The sequence below is a fragment of the Pipistrellus hanaki genome (genome assembly GCF_964339955.1).
Source record: "Pipistrellus hanaki genome assembly, chromosome: 1".
Lineage (NCBI taxonomy): Eukaryota > Metazoa > Chordata > Mammalia > Chiroptera > Vespertilionidae > Pipistrellus > Pipistrellus hanaki.
In genome coordinates this window covers 17,954,620-17,972,968 of record NC_140503.1, presented here as the reverse complement: position 1 = coordinate 17,972,968, position 18,349 = coordinate 17,954,620, and the positions used below count along the sequence as shown (strand labels likewise).

The following is an 18,349-nucleotide window of genomic DNA, read 5'->3' as shown; positions in this document are numbered from 1 at the left end:
GTCCCTCGGGCTGGCCTGCAGGATCAGGCTGAAACTAGCTCTTCAACATTCCCTGAGGGGTCCTGAATTGCAAGAGGACACTAGGGACCCTGCTGGTGCATGATTGGGGCGGGGAGAGATGCGAGAATTGGATAGAGAGGGAGAAACTACAGGAGGGCCTCAGGAAAAGTCATGACCTTCTCAGTCCCCATCAGCACCCCAGCAGCAAGCTAACCTACAGGTTGGAGCATCCCCCCCTCTTGTGTCAGTGCACATCATATCATATCCAGTGGTTGAGCGACTTTAGCATATCATTAGCACATTATGCTTTGATTGGTTGAACATCCGATGGTAGACCAGACACTTAGCATATTAGGCTTTTCTTATAAAGGATAATGCAGTTGAATTTTTTATTGTAGAAAACCTCTTCTGAGCCCAAATTACTTAAAGAATCCTCTTGTCCAGTCCCCTCTTGGAGATTGGACCAAGGCTTCTGAAATTGGATAACTGTATGGACCTGGGAACAAGTACATCTTAATTGTAGACTGACAAGAATGTATAAAATTAAGATCCAGGATTATAGGGTCTCACTATAAAGTTTGTATATAAACTTTTTGTTTGTTTGTTTTATTTTGCTTTGTATTGTTTTTGTTGCTCATGAGGCTGTGGGTAAAAATGTTTAATGAAACACAACTAAATGAATCAAATTGATAGGCTAATTGTTACAGTCAGATGTCTCTTTATCTAATGCTTGGCATTTAAAGTATGTGAGGAGAACTTCTTTTTTATAACCAGCATCAGAATCAATTTTTTTCCACCTGTAAAATCAGCCTCACTACTTTACATCATAGATAATTGCTTTCAAGGTCAACCTTGACCCTTAGAGCTGTAATTTGCTGCTTCATGTCACAAACATTTTCAAAATGAAGTTACCTGTTATTCTCTGTGCTTCCCTATGTTAGCAAATTCTTGGTGACTTACTTTGCATCAGGAATTGAGCATGTCAGCAGCACAGTTAAAAAAAAAGGCTCATGATCATTGGCAAAAGTAGTGGGAAAAATGCAAGAAAGGAGAAGTGATGAAGTGAGTGAATTTAAGAAGGAGCAGGATGAAGGAGAAAGAATATAAAGCAAATCAGCGTTTGGGTCTTAGCTGAGAGAGAAAGGAGGCCATTGCTTTGGTAACATGCAGACCACAGGTGGCCTGGCTTTGATCTAAATAACAGAATTGTGGCATGGCATTGTAAGTGGGGTGTCATCAAGGAAACTGGCCTTCATCCAATTCTTAGGATTAGTATATTTTCTAGTATGTTGTATATATCAAAAATAAATTGTATTCCTTAAGATGCTGTCATAAAACTACATTAATTCATTAAAGATTCATTCTAATGGCAAATAGCATTTTCTGGGTGGGATATGGTTTGGAGCTCTCATTTTCCATAAGCTTTTTCTTAGGAGATCAGATTGATCCAGTTATTGGAAATGAAGACATCTCAATTTATTATTGCACTTCCAAGAATAGAAAATTGTTCAATAGGGAAATGGCTAGGCTATGTTATTTTCCAAAATAAAGTGCTCAGTTCATCATGTGTAAGAAAGCTAATTTTAACTGGGGATAACTTGCAAGTTTCTAAAGAAATGTTTTCATTTTAGAATCTTTTTCTTTTTTCTAGCATTAGTTCTATCACTTACAAACTTTTTCTCTCTTTTTTTTTCTTTAGCCTGTTTGCCAAATTTGGCATTTGCTTAACAATTTTGAGTTACAGTTACATAAACCCATGAGTCAAGTTTACACTTAGAACTATATTTAATTCAGTATGAGTAGACCAACCCTGGGAAGTTTTAACTTATTTTCTCATTCTCTGTGAAAGTATGTTGGATTGATGGAGGCAGTGAAGTTAATTCCAGGTTCATTCTTATGAAGATAGATGCAAAACTGATATAGTGGATATAATGATATGACATGTATTCATACCTTGTATAAGAGGGTTTCCCTTGTATTACATAGAAACAAAAATATTATCATTGGAAACTAAAGTATAATTGATTTCTTAATTGTCTTATATGGTTTTTTAACATGACATTCCACTTCTTGTTATAATAAACTCATAAAGAACTTCATTTAGTTGACTTTTATGGCCATTTATAATGAAAAACAAACAAACAAAAAACAAAACAAAAAACACCATCCCAAAAGCAATCTTGAGTTCATGTAGGATCCCATGGGGTCAATTAATAACATTCATCAAAATAAAAATTTTATTTCTTCTGAAATATTCAAAACAGAGTGAGTGGGCCAACTTCTCAGAGATTGCACACCACCTGAACAACAATACAATATTGGGGTTATATTTTAAAAACAACATGAGAATGGGACCTTACAAAAATTTTATAGGGGTATTTTTGTTTTTAGATATTGGCTTCCTATTGCTATTTTAAATCAGGACTGAGATCTGGACAGACTCATTATATTGTAGTCATTATACATCATGCAAATCCAGAATCCTTTTTCCATATAATGAGGCCATGCCACCTCCACTGGCAGCCTATTGTTGAATCCGCTTCTCTTTCAAAAACATAGCAAAATGTTGCACAAAATCCAGCTCGCTTGTGCATACCCATACATAGACAAAAGAGTTGTAATTTGTGGGGAAGTCTTTGAAAATAGCAATTTGAAGCACCTTACATCTATCCTCACCACCATGGTTCCTTTTGTGCATGTTCACAACTGTTTTAAGTTGTACAATATATAATTTTTGGATCTTGTTGCTTCTGTGACTTGGAGAAGCAAATATGGGACTGTCTGTGTGTGGCACATGAATTCTTAACACATATAACGTTCCTGGATTTAGAAATGGGTTGTGTTTATAATGGGTTGGTGGGGTGAAGAGTAGGGGATTAGTGTGGGTCCTCATCCAACCCTCACCAGCCAGTTACCTGTGCTACATTGCTAGTTGTACATTGTGGGCTCCTTTCTGGAGAAATTGCTAGGTTCACACCGGCTTTTGATAATAGATGTTCTTTGCTGGCAACAAATCACTAGCAAGCAGCTCTGGATCGTGCAGACAGTGGAGTGTGAAGTGTTTTTTCAGACAGTTCTCTGCTGGAGTGGCTGTTAAGCTGCACTTTGGCTATTGATTGGCCTTTTGCTTTTATTTATTGTGTGGGTTTATATATTTTTTAATGTAGGTTGGTGTATTGATTAAATCTCTTAAAAACACATTTCCCATTCAGGCTTCAGAAAAGATAAACAATATATGCATGACTTTGTGTGCAAACAAGGGGACAGACGTTGTTCATTCTGTCTCTTGGATTCGTGTAGGTCCACTGGCATTATGTTATGAATCCATGTGGTTGTTTGTACTGCAATGATTTCCAAGGGTATCAGACTATTATATGTCCATGCTTTTGGTTATGTGTTTATTTTCTACCTCTGTTTTCAAGCTCTGCCTATCCAGTAAATAGGCCATATTTGAGAAGTTCACTATCAGGACAGTTGTTTGCTACTTAGGGCACACTTTATCATTTATTCATTCATTCACTCACCAGACATTTCTTATTTGGAGATATGATCATGAATAATATGCAGACTTGTTTTAGAAGTCATTATAATATAATGGGAGGAGGCATATATGCTTCAGTAGAAATATGAACATTATATAGTGAGTGATCATAAAGTAGAATGAGATCAACTGTCTCTGTGGTTGAGACTCATCAGGAAGAGCTTCTGCTCATAGGAAGTTTTTATTGACAAATGAGTCCTGAAAAATTAGTATGTACTTCCTAAGCAAATATGGTACCAAGGAGAGTTGGGAAGGAAAGACAGAATTTGAGGTAGCAGAGAGAAATGTGCTACATCCATGCTAATGTTCTGGCTGTTTCCTGCATGTCTTTATTCTAAGCATTTGTATGGTTAAGATCACAGTTTGTTTAAATGTTGTGCTCTGCTTTATTTTAACATTGTATCATATGTATTTTTCAAAAAGTAAAAAACATAATCAGATTTCCAGTTCCTCTTTAGTAGAATGTACAGTATGGTGCTCACTGCTATGGGGAAGAATCCCTACATTAAATTTATTACTTGGTCTCAAATGTGGCCTGATAGGGTCCTAATCTTAATTTATTTAATTGAAACATTGATGGACATTTATCTTGGATATTTTATTCACATTGAGTCACATTTTTAAAAGGTAGATTTATATATATGTTATCAAATTATAAAAGATGTCATAGCATAATCATGTTGATTGACTTCAGAATCAAATTGCTTCCAATGGGAATCCTAACTTTAATGCTGTGGAAAATGAATTAGCTGCTTGGCCTTTTAAGCTTTGGTATAAAACAGGAGTGTGCTGGTACTCAATACATTGGAGTAGTGATAGTTTTTATGATAACTAATAATATTAGATATGTGTCAAGTTTTTATTATGTTGCTGACTCTCTACTAGGACCTTTATAAATATGTCACCCCTTTAATCATTCCAAGAATCTAAGACATACTATACTACCGTTGTCTTGATTTTAACAATGGGGAAAAACCAAGGTCACAAAGGAAGACACTAAGGGAGGACTTGAACCAGGTGTGTCTGATATGAAAGCTCACATTTTTATTAGATTGGCTACTACTTACATTATTAGAAATAATAAAGGCTTAAAATATACATTAAATATAATACTATACTAGAGTAGGCAAGTCCTCACAGATAAACAAATTACATTGGAATATAGGGTTTCTAAGAAAAACTTAGTGTTCTTGGTTATTAATTTTATCATATTGTTAAATTCTCAACACTTTAGATGTTTCTGTTTTAATAATAAAATGAGGCCATTTAGAATATCTTTGGATACTCTAGAATTGATAAAAGTAATAAACACCCATATTCTCAGATAGCCTAAATATTTATATTTTCATTCTCTATTGACCTAGATTTTATGACTTACATTTTTTTAATTTTATTGCACTTCTAATATACATTTTAAAGCAGTGGATGAGACCATTGGTAGGGACTGGATGGCCTATGTTGAAATATTGACTGTCACTTAATACTTTGGACAAATAAACTAATTTCTCTATGTCTCTAAAATGTGGATATTTATAGGTCCTATCTAATTCTGAATGTTCTAAATTTAATTTATAATTGTGACATTTAGGACATGGCACATGTTAGTCTTTACTCTTTGAAAGAATTTTTAAAAAGTTAAAACCATGACTTCTATAAATATAATTTGCATAAAATAAAAAGACAGCTCTCATATAAATAGAGAATGCATATATGCCAAATTTATTGAACTCTTTAGTTGGGAAAACAGAAGGGTATTAAAAATGTAAGGAGTATATTTATAGACATTAAAAAGAATATTAAAATACAAATTTAGTTTAAATATAAAGCTTGTGAACATCTCACAGGACAAAAAGCCCTAAATTAAATTTTAAAAATCTAAAGGTTCAGAGACTGTACTGACTCTGGGCCCCAATTAATAATAAATATCAATTTCAAACACAGGGACATTTCCCATAGAATTAAAAATTTCTGGGTGCACATGTTAAACAGTCTCCCTATATGACATTAAAAGAACACAGGGCTCTCTCCTAGTCTTTCTTCTAAGTTTGGATAATTTTTATTAACACCATTATGATCTATTTGATTTCACTTCTATTTTTACCTGAATACTCTCTCATACACAATTACCTTTAAATATATCTATATACTAGAGGGCCTGTGCCTGAATTCATGCATTGGTGGGATCCCTTCGCCTGGAAGGCTGCCATCAGGCTGATCAGGGGCCGATGGGGGCCAGCTGGTGGGAGAGGGACCACTGGAGGGCTCCAGGGTGTGTCTCAGTCCCCAGCAGCAAGCTAACCTACTGGAGTGCCTGCCCCCTGGTGGTCAGTGTCTGTCAGCAACCACTTGGTCAGATATTTAGCATATTATGCTTTTATTATATAGGATTTCTCTCTCTATATATATATATGTATATGTATATGTATATGTATAGGATTTCTATGTGTATATGTATATGTATATATATGTGTATGTGTATGTGTATGTGTATATGTATATGTATATGTATATCTATATCTATATCTATATATCTATCTATAGTATCTAGAGAGAGAGAGAGAAGAAGAAGTGAGAGGGATAGAGAGATAGAAACATCAATGATGAGAGAATCATTGATCAATTGACTACCTCCCACATTCCCCTTATTAGGGATCAAGCCCACAATCCGGGCACTTGCCCTGACTGGGAATCCAACTGTGACCTCCTGGTTCATAGGTCAACACTCAGAGCCACACCAGCCAGGCTACATAATTACCTTTTACTTTTTAACCACTTAACCGTATGCCAATGACTGTGCTGAATTCTTTATATTATTTTATTCTTTAAACAACCCTTAAAAGTAGATGCTATTATGATTCTTGTTTATGAGGGAACTAAGACAAGGAGATGGTGAATGATTTCCTAAAGGTCACAAAACGATTAGGTTGGTGGACAAAGTTTCAGAGTTATGTTTGTCTGACCAATAAGTCTGGGTTCTTAACTGCCAATGTCTTCTGAGCTCCTCAAGAAAACTTCTTAATGAAAACTCACAAACATATAGGGATTTCAGTTCACACCAGCCACAGAGCTTTATTAACATTTATTGCATCAATTATACTGTCATATCTAGTGTCTACATTATTATTGGGGAAATATATAATTTTCACTTCATTTATTTTAAATAAGGGCATCATTTTTTTAGGACTTATCTGCTAAGGTAAAGAGATTAGAAGTTGTATCCAACAAGAGTATTTTGCAAGTTTTTTAGGTCAAAGGAGTAGGGGTCCCCAATAGTTGCTGAGGCTGGGAGAAGCAGCCAGGTACCGCAAAGGCAGGATTCAGAGAGCAAGACAAATAAAAAAGGAGCATTCAAGAGCAGTAACAGGCAGTACCAAAGGTAATGACAGAACTTAGTTAATTGCATCCAGTTTTTATTTCTGGGCCCACAGATATTTAGTGTAGCTGACAGTAGGTAAGGGGACGGTAGTTGAACCCAGAGTCTTCTCCGTACAAAGATAAAAGTACTGATATCCTTGAGAACAGTGTCATAGAAATGTTTTAGCTATTTGTTCATGAGAGTTACTCTTGTTTATATACGCCTCTGATTGCAATAAGAATGATTTTGTAACTCAAATCTGCTGTATTACTGACATTAATACACATGCAATATCCAACAGTTTCAGCAAGAGCCTGGACTGCTTTTAGCTTTTGTTTTGCAAAACTCTCCATAAATATGAACCAAAACTCATAGGTAAAATATTAGTTTCTGCAAATCCCAGTTGACACTTGGACCCATGGTTCAAGGAGAAATAGTCTCCACAATTCAGAGTCCTGTTGCTTGTTGGGGATGATGCCGAGTTATTGGAATCTGTGGCCTCACTAATTTCATTTCAGCCATCTTCAGCATGCTTTATTTGTAGACCATTTTTATTGCTTATATTTAATTATAGCCCATTTATTTCTGGTGTGCTTGGATAGTTACTTATTGATGGTGTTGGCAGTAATCCACTGAGAGCCTATTGGTTCAGAGAAGATAATTTTATATTACCTTGTTAGTCACATACAGGTACAATCTCAATGTATTTTTCAATGTAGACTTATAATTTCCTGCATTTATTTTCCTCTACATTTATTTGCATTTACATGCATAGGCAAGAAAGATGTAAACAACTTTATCTTTTCTTGTAAAATAGGGTAATAAATATAATTTGGTTTCCTGTCCTTATTTTCCCCCCTGAACCTTTTTGAAGGAGAGGTATGTGTGTGTGGGGGGTGGGGAGGAAGCTGCGGGGTTGAGGGGGGGGGTGTGAACATCCCAGTTAAGATAAAGCACAGTTCCATCTTCCCAGAGGTTATCCTCATGTCTTTTTATTAATCCTTCTATTTAAGGTCACTACTGTTTAAATTCAAATCAACAGTCATGAGTTTTGTCTGTTTATTTTATTTTATTTTATTTTATATTTATTAATTCTCATTAAAGAGAAATTTTTTTCCATTGCTTTTTAGAAAGAGTGGAATGGAGGAAGAGGGAGAGGAAGGAAGAGAGAAAGAGAAACATCAATATGAGAGGGATACATCAACTGGTTGCCTCCCTTATGTACTCCAACTCACAACTCAAGTATGTGCCCTTGACCGGGGATTGAACCTATGACCTTTCAGTGCATGAGAGAACACTCTAACCACTAAAAAGCACTGACCAGCTCTGTTCTTGAATACACATAAATGGAATCATATAGTATGTGATCTTTGATTTCTGTTTCTCTGGAACCATGGAATGTTTTTAAGATTTATCCATGCTGCTGTTTTTTAGCTGCCTTACTCTCCTGGGCCTCACTCAGCTTCATCTACTCATCTGCAGGAGTTAGCCTGAAATTTCTCTCCCTGCTCCATGGGCAAATATTTCTCCCAAGGCAGCACACTGCGGCTGGGTGAGGACTCATCTTAGTTGTATTCATCCTCTAGAAATTGCTGTCCTCCTTTGCCTGGTAACCAGTACTTTGCAAGCTGTTGTTTCACATTTTTGGTCCTTTTCCTGCTGGGTTGAAGTCAATTGTAGATCTGATCTCTCTCACTCTATGTAAGTTGGAAGTGGACATCAGCCCATTGCTTTTGACTGTCTTTGCCTTTATACTTTGAGATTGGGGTAGGAATGACTATATAACCCACAGTGTTCTGTGTTTTAAGCCATTACCTCCTAGGGATGATTTTAAGCTTTGCATCAGTTTCAGAACAGCCTTGCCAGTATAGAATATTCTGGAGCCTATCTTAAAAAAAATATATATATATATATATATATATATATATATATATATATATATATATATAAAAAATTATTATTAATCAGATAAGAAGGGATAGAGAGAGAAAGAGATAGAAACATTAATGATGAGAGAATCATTGATCAATTGCCTCCTGCATGCCCCCCACTGGGGATCGAGCCCACAACCTGGGCATGTGTTCTTGACAAGAATTGAAGCTGGGATTTTTCATGCTGCAGGCCAATGCTTTATCCACTGAGCAAATTGGCTAGGGTTGGAACCTGTCTTTTTTGAATCAAGGAGGTGGTGGTGGGAGATCCTGCAACTCATTATGGGCCTTATACAGTCAGAGACTTGTACAGCCACAGAGGCTGCACACAGCTAGTTAAATTCCTGCAACTGTCTCCCCATCAAGTGTTACTTTATCTGAGTTTCTTGTATGAGATCCTCATTGCTTTTTCCCTCTGGTTCTTCTGATAACACTTGAATAAGCCCAGTGGGTTCAGGGATTGATTTGGCTATTGCAGCTTGTTGTTCTTATTTTCTTTACCTAGAATGATGGTTCTTTTCTCACTTACCTTTATTCTGTGGATCTTTGCCACCTGATCCATGTCTCTTTGCCAAATTAAATAAAGAAGTATTTTGGCCGAAACCGGTTTGGCTCAGTGGATAGAGCGTCGACCTGCAGACTGAAAGGTCCCAGGTTCGATTCCGGTCAAGGGCATGTACCTTGGTTGCGGGCACATCCCCAGTAGGAGGTGTGCAAGAGGCAGCTGGTTTATGATTCTCACTCATTGATGTTTCTAACTCTCTATCCCTCTCTCTTCCTCTCTGTAAAAAAAAAAAAAAAAAAAAAAATCAATAAAAATATATTAAAAAAAAAAAAAAAGAAGTATTTTGGAACAAAACATTTGGAGACTTCAGGAAAGTGGAAGTCTTTCTATGCCAGGGAGTGTTTCGGTCTTTGACTATCCCCTATCTTTAGACTCCTGTGGGAACTTATTATTTTGATTCCTGTCTACAAACATATGAGGGGACTTTACATAATTGATGCTTTTAATTTTAACTCACTTTAAAAAATAATTAACATTATACACGCTCACTGTTGAAAGTCTGGAAGCTACATAAAAGCACAAAGCAGCAGAAAAAAACACGCATAATTTTACCAATTGTTTGTATAACCTTGATTTGGAATATGCATGGTGTCAAGCATATAATAGATGTTTAAAATATATTTGTGGGGTGAATGACTGAGCTTTCTGTATTTTCCAAGCCTTAGTTGTACAAAAGTCCTAGTGTTCTTTTCATGAAATAAATAGCATTTCTATCAGGACTAGGTGTTTTCTTGCCAGAAAGAATGCTTTTAGGCATGCAGGAGTTATAATGAGCATCCCAATGTACAATTTTCTTCTTCAAATGAAAATGAAAATGTCAAGATGTTTTTGTTTCTTTTCTCTCTTGCCCTTGTTCCTTCCCACAGAAAGCCTTGCAGTTTCTGAGCAGTTACAAGTACATGGTTTTGGAGTGGATTGTAGTTGAAGGGGAAAGGCCCTCATACTGTGGAAGGAGCCACTTGGGTCTTAGTTTGTTTCTGTGGTATCCAGAAGCGACATTGTGGTTAATTTCACATGGAAAGATTATTTTAACTCTCTAATATCTTTAAGATCTAGTGAGACAGTACTCATCTACTTTAACATTATTTGTCAATTTCTGCTGAGTTTAATGTTGATAAAAACTAGTACCAGTAGATTGAAGAACATCAATGGACTGTAACTAAAGAAATACAAAACACAAAGGTTTCTTGATTTTTGTACATCCTGGGTTGCAAAAGTTTTATATCTCTTCAGGAGAATTTTGCCAAATGTGGTAAAATCTTTACAACTACTCTCAGGAGACTCGATAGGAAATAATAGCATGGCAGTCTGGGCATTATTTCCTAATAAATTCACTCAATGCTTTTTCTAATCAGCCCTCAACTAAAAATAAGGTTGCAATTTTACCTGAATATCCTTCTATAAATAAAACCAAATAAATATTTCTATAAATAAAAATAAGCACATGTGCATATATCCACTATAAATAAATAGATGTTTCCTTTCAGATGCTCCCCCCCCCCCCAGTTATTCTGAAATAAATTTTCTATCCAAATACCTTTGTTTCTTGTCTTACAGGATCATGTGTGAACTTTTGGTTGCATCTCAATCAAATGACAAGTTGTGTATTTCTGTAATTGTAAAGGTAGTATGTCAGCCTGGGCCCCAGACCAGGTATTTGGCAGAGTATATTTGCCAGAATGTCCCTTTATCCCATCTGAATATCCAGTAGTTGGAGTGTAATTTTTTCTCTGAAAAAAGATTTAGAAAGGGGGATGACATCTGGTATTTATTGATCCTTAAGAATAATCTTCCTGTCGCCTCTCCCTGCCTAAAGTCGCCAAATGGCTCCCACATGCTGGCTCTCAAGTATGTCATCTAGTTAAAGCCACATTAGTGCCCTGGCACTGGGGCCTTTGGAGAAGGGCCTACAGCTCAAACACTTAACATCACACATGTCTGTTGTCCCCAACTCATAAAAAATCCTGAGAACAGAGCCAGTGGAAAAGGAAGTATTAAAACAAGTGAGTTTAGCCAAACAAACTCTTAGTATTGGTAGAGGCTTTATTCCAATCCCCACAACACACCACATGTATTTCCAACCTCAAACATATTTAATTTGCATTTGGATTAATTTAGCATATTTTCCTTCCATATAAAGGTTAATGAACAATAAACACAGCTTTAACCAAATCTCACAGTTATTTCCCAGTGTGGGGTAACATTTTGCATTTAGCTATATTTGGTTTCCTAGGTAATATTTAATTGTGGCTATACTTTCTAAAGCTGCATCTCTTGTCACAGGGAATGTTTTGGTGGCAGATTCTTCAGACATAGAGCAAGGCAGGGAAGTATGTTGCATATAAACTCTCTTGAAGCCATACTAGTGAGAATTAGCTGGGCAACATAGGGTGTGTTACAAAACGATTCTCCTGCTGCTTCCTTTGGCAGTCTTTGAGCTCCCTGCTGTTGGCCCCCTGCTGTCATTTCTGAAATCTGTCCTGTACTTGTTCCAGGGTAATCTTCCTGATTGTTGTTATGACCCCTCTGCTGATGAATCTCCTATGGATCCCTCTTATTGGAGGGCCAGCCCTACTCTTGGTTTTGAAGGCTATTAACCTGCTCTTGTGAGCCCCATTTCCTTTCATATTCATGGGGTCCTCTGTCCGCTGTCTGTCCGTACTGTTGTTAGCATATTCTGTCATCATGATGCCTCCATGCCCTCGTTGCTCTAGTTTCTCCCCTGGAATGTTTTCCCTCTTTACCTAGCTATTCAAATTCTATACAGTCTTTAGGGTCCAGCCCAAGTCTGACCTACTCCTTTGAGTTTTCTTTGCCCACTTTAGTTCATAATGATCCTCTCCAAAATCCCATTGCATTTAGATTCAGAACTAAAAGAATGCATTGTTCAGCCTCTAAATGGGGTTTTTATGAACTTGAGAGTAAAAGGTGGGCTCAGATCCTGGTCCTTTTCTTCCTAGCTAGGTGGTCTTGGGCAATTAATGCAACAGAATCTTACAAAATGTACTACTACCTTACAAAAGTCCTGGCTTTGTTAATGAAATCAGAACTAATAGATGTGAACTGTAGTGTTGGACTTAAGAAAGAGTATTTTTAAGGTTTCAAGTAGCAGCTTAAATTCAAAATATAAAACTTCTGTTAAAGAAAAATGTCACTGGTAAGTAAAATAAGTAAAAATTTTAGTAGATTCATTCTCACTGTTTGTGTGTATGCACTCTATTTCCCAGATAACCAGTATGCCTACAATGGTGACTATACTTTCCTCTAGAGTAGATGTTAACTGTGTGTTGGGTGGCCCTGGATGGTAGGGTTACTGGGATTAGATTGTTCAATTAGTACTAATGTTCTGTATGTTCTCATTTTAAATCTAAACATATTCTTGATTATGGATTTGTATCAACCCAAACCCAAGTAAGTTTAGAAGACCTATCTTTCCTAGCAATATCCTGATTTTCAAAGACAGTACTTCCACAGAGCATACCAAGGAATTCTGGTTCCCTCAGAATCTCATGTCCTATTTTCGATTCTTTCCTGGAATAGAAAAAAATCACTGGCCAATGAATCTTTGTTTCTTGTCACATATAAAACTGAGGGAACCAAACCATAATATTTGCAGCCTCCATTATTACCAGACATCTCAATGCATAATCTTAACTTTGTACACAGTAACTCATTTTTAAGTCATTCATTTGTAGTAGCAAAATACAACCTAATTTAGCTTTCACAATGAATTATTTACAACAGATGATTTTATTGGCACCTCTCTTCAGTCAACAGTTCAAAACTCTATGAGCCTGAGACTCTGAGACCAAGCCAAGTTTGAACATGAGGCCAAGTGTTGGAAACCCATGGCCAACCTCTTGTTCCCTTCTCACTCTTGACCGAAAAAAATCAAAACTATGGAGTTGCTGGTTTATTATCTGAGCAGCCTCATATGAAAATTACTGCCTGCCATGGGAAGATGGCTACTTATTGGTCTCCAGTAGAGTTCAGCTGAACAAAAAGCTATGTCTCAGTAACATTATTACAGACCCATTACCAGGAATCTTCCATAATGGCTCAGCTGAGGACCACTGGGGGATCAGACCACATCTTAATCATGATGATTTTGATAATCAGCTCCAATGAACAGAATGTTATTAGCTCTTTGGAACCTATGAAGCTGATATTACTTGAGGAAATAGGATGAGTGTGACTGCTGAATGGGGGGGGGGTGCTGAAGAGAGAATCTAAAAGAAAAATTTCAGTCTTCTTAGGAAATGGTGCTTCTAAGAATAATGGTATAGGAATTTGCACTTCCAGAATCTTGTTTTTTTTTTTCTGAGAATTTGGTTAGAATATTTTGATGATGGAAATTTAAATTGTGTTTTCACAGGAGAATGGTTTTTCTCTTTATACTCAATTAATCAGAGGGAGTATGATTTATTTACTTCTGGGCCTTTGTATCATAGAAATATGTTTGCATAAATAGTATTTATTTCTTATGACAAATGTTGAATGCCAATTAAGTGGACCACAGATGATTAAGTAATTGCCTTCCCATGGGCATATTGTGGTTTCATATGTATTTTTTCTAATATGAACAAATTCCCTTATAATTTCAACATCTGTGCCCAAAACCTGGATACACGGTGATGATCTAACATCCCAGGAAGTCTCCTTCAGTGAAGGATAATTTATTCCTAATTCATTTATTCCTCGAATCAATGCACACTTCACAATCATTGTTTTCTGATGTCTCTTCTTTTAATGTCCATGTATCTTTTGTGGTATTTCCCCTAAACTCATCGTTGGCATCTACTGACCTTCAGGATGTGAAGAACATTCTAAACTGAGTTCCTTACTCATAGCCTTTGTCTCACTCCATCCTCTGCATTATCTGTGGTGGCTTTAGTATGTTATCCCACCCCCCCACCCCCAATAACTTAACTTTCTCAAATGCCTGGCCATCCAGCAAAGGATATTTCCTTTGCTGCTAATTGCTTCCTTAGATTTCAGCTCTCTCCTACCTCCTTTGGGTCACACAGTCAGAGCTTTCCTGTGGCCCTGAGTCAGGTCTGCACTGGGTTGCTCTGGGAAACCCCTCCCAGACTGGGTTTCCTCCCAAAGCAGGAATGGGTTGCTCTGGGTCACCCCATCAGGGCTATCCAGGGGGCCAGGGTGGAGTGGGCACAGGTTGTTCTGGATTGCACAGTCCATGCTCTCCTGTGGCTCGGAGTGGGACAAACTCTGGGTTGCTCTGGTAGCTCTGGCAGCAGGTCCCAGGGCTTGGGTGGAATGGGGGCTGGGTGGCTCCAGGTCAGGCTAGCAGCAAGGTTCTGATTTTCACTTATTGTGGGGTCTTGGAGCCGGATCCTAGGATGCTGGGCCCCGCAGGCTGGTGAGGAGGCCTGGTGTGGGAGCTTACTCTGGCAGTGTAAGCTCCCTGCAGATGTCTGGAAGCCTGCAGGGAGGTACTGCACCACTCACTGCCAGGGCATGGTGGTGGTTCCAGGCGGTTTATGGCTGGCAATCAGCAATCTCTAGGCATCCTCTGCCCTTCCTTACTGAAAGTTGTCTCTTCAGCTCTGTCTAATTTATTAATTCAGGGTGGATGTTCTCCAACTTAGTTGTTTTTCTGACCTGGCCCTAAGAGGAAGTACATGGCACTAATGCCTATTCAGCTGCCATTTTCTCTCCCACATATAGGCCCCACCTCTTACATCCTGACTCCACTTTCTACTCTCCAGGATTTCAATGGTCTCATTTGCCCCCATACATAACCTGGTTTTTATGTCAGTTTCTGAATCACATTCTCACCAATGGCATTCCCATAAATGCCTCATGACCTGGCTGCCCACTACCTGCATCCTAAGCAAATCCCTCTGCCTAGTTGATCAGCTGCTGCCTTATGGCTGGAGAATGTCTGACACTTGGCATTTGGTCCCACTGCAGATCCAGGTCCACTTACCTTAGCAGTGCCCTCAAGGCATGCCTTTCTGTGCCATCAGTCTTTGGTTCTGAGTTCTAATCATTCTCTCCTATATTCAATGATAGCCTGTTCTTTACTATGCTAGTTAAATTCACCCACTTGGAGATAGCTGATGTAAGCCTTTCCTCATAAATTTTGTGTTTATGTTTAAACACCTCAAATCTCTATAGCATGGCAATTAAGTCTTTCCAGGAATGTTCTCCAAGTGTAATTTTCCATTTCAAGTCCTGGTGGACTTAATTAAACCTAAGCACCAGTGAGAAAACTGTCTTCCTCAAGGGTGCCCTAAACTTTTCTCTATTTTGGCCAACCTGCTTACCTTGTTCATCTCTATATGTGGGGTCTTGTACTGAGTAAATATTTGTCTAGATTCTACATGGTTTACACAGCATGCTTGCCTATGCATGATTTTTAGGAAATTTGAATCAGAACTATGTGATTATTTTTCCCTTGCACATTGCTTAGCATAGTGTCAGTCATTGGAAAATAGTGATTTCCTCAGTCTTTTTCTTTTCAGTGAATATTTCTCCATTAGAGTGCCTATCACTGAAGTATTTGTTTATTCTTCCTCACTATTTCTGTGAATTTTCTAGAATGGGTACAGTGCCTTATTTCTCTTTATATTCCCAGGGTTTTCTATAGAACCTGACAAATTATAGATGTTCAATAAACTTTGATAAACTTATAAAACATTAGGCACCACTTAAGGTGATGATGATAACTGCAAGCTTTGGAATAGTATGGATTCACTATTGTAATGGTCCCCGCAAGACACAAAACCATTACTTTATAAAACGTAATCATTATTATTAGTTAACCAATAATTCATTAGTTTTGCATTTATAAATAAACACCTCAGTTATCTCTCATTTTACAATAGAAAATAAGGCTCAAAAGGAAGTATTGACTTTTCCAAGGTCAGAGAGCTAATGAGCAGCAAAGTGCATCAGTCAGGAGTCCCGACAATTGGTTCTCTAGCCAATGATCCTAAGTCAATATCTCTAAATAGTAGTTTGTATAATATCATGTTCACTCATTCTGATTCTCCTTTATATATATTGACTAGGAAGCAGAGAACAGAGGTAGTAGATTTCTAATGTTGTAAAGAAGGACATGTTAGAGGGAAATATATGGAAAGGCCAACACACAGTCCTCCTGTGATACTGATGTGCTATATACCAAAGGGTGAAAACAACTTTATGTGTGGGCTGAGTTCCTCCTTGATTCCAAGGGAATAATTTTATTTCTATGGATGACTTCATACTTAAGTATTTATTTTATCCTTTTTTTAAAAAATTAACATCACTAGAACTAAACCCATTTAAGTAGTGTGCATAATTTTTTTTTTACAGGTTCAATGTATTCATTTCTCTTTCATCAGAATAGGCCCACACCTGAAAACTATATGTTTATGTTATCAATATCATCTCAATCAATTTAGTAAATCCATACTTTTTAAAAATCTAGGGCCTGGTTCTGCTCAGGCACAGAGTTATGCAGAAAGAACAAGAACAAGAATGGGGTGGTATAAAAGTCCCAGATCGTTTGGAAAATAGAAACTTCAATGGCAGTGTGTGGGTGAAGGACAATATGTAGTGACCTAGATGAGGCCTTTTCCATGGGATCTGGAGGTGGGAGATTTCGGAGGGATATGGAAAATTTTGAGCAAGTGTGCCTTAAGGTAAAGCTAGGTCTGAGTGTGAGGGATAAATTGAAAGAAAAACAGCCCCTTGAAGGCAGACAAGCATCCATTTTTTTTTTTTGCACTAAATAACCAGATCCTTATGAAGTGTTTAATACACTGTGGGGATTTGATAAATATTTTTAGAAAAATGAATGAAAGCAAACATGTCATTAGAAGGCTTATGAAATAGCCAGGGCCAATGGCCAAAAAAGCACAAACTAGTGGTGATGAGAATTTTAGGGTTATCCTCAACATGACAATACACTAAATGGAGGAAGGTAAAACCAGTTCTAAAATACAAATAATCGATGAAGTGGCAAATACTTAAGATATCTATTCCACTTGTAATTGTATAAGCTTTGATTATAATCTCTTTTAGCCTTAACTTTGTCTTTAGTTTTTACAATTAAAGATTTTTTAAAATCCCCTTCTCCTATTAAAATCTTTTTCTCTATTACTCAAACAGTACATAGTATTTCAGACATACAGTGGTTTTTAAAAAAATGTTCACTGCATGATTTCCAATGGAATGAACTATTAGTGTCCTCTCATTAAATTATAATGTTACTCTTCTTCATTGTGTATGGCTAGGAACAAGTTCATTCCAAGTTCATCGTTTTCGCTGATGCGGGAGAAAGTGCTGTCAGCTGAACTCTGCTGTTGCTCATAGGGTCTGGGCATCTGGCTGGGAAAACTACCAGAAGGCTCCACTCTTCCTCCCTCCAAATCTTTTCCAAGCTCCCTGCTGCTGAGCTGAAATGATTGAAACCTAAGAACTGTGATTTCCTGCCTAGGTTTGAAATGCCTGTAAATTTTTTCTTAAAAAGAAAAAAAAAAGTATTCTTAATTTTTCGAGTATGCCAATAACCTCTCCTTGCAACAGAAGAATCTTTTGATATACTTTAAAAAAAATCTTTCAGAATTCTGATTTTTTTTAAAAAAAAAATTCATGTAGCAAACATTTTAGGGTTTTGAGGTTTTTGCACAGGTTGGTGTGAGGATTACCCTGGCATCTGTAAGGCATACAGATGTACTGTATTCCCACAGTTTTCTTCAGGTCTTGCACATTGAAACACAGATCTCCCTTTCTTCACTACATAATTGCTCCATTTGTTGCTTCCAATTGAGTGTCTTTTCTGTCCATTGTTTGTATTGAAGAAAATCCTGAAAGTGTGATGCTGGGTAAAATTCAATCATGTGACATGAATAGGATTGTCTCACAAAAAGAAGCCTTGGAATATTTAAAGGATAACAACAACAACAAAATAAAACTAATGTATTGATGGTAGGATTCAATGGGAG

The 18,349-nt window shown here is 37.2% G+C and overlaps 1 protein-coding gene across 32 annotated transcripts in view; it reads left to right on the top strand.

Moving 5' to 3' along the window:
- The window catches only part of NRXN3 (neurexin 3), a 1,392,989-nt gene that overhangs the window by 621,386 nt on the left and 753,254 nt on the right, over positions 1 to 18,349 (top strand). The gene's annotated exons all lie outside the window — the stretch shown is intronic.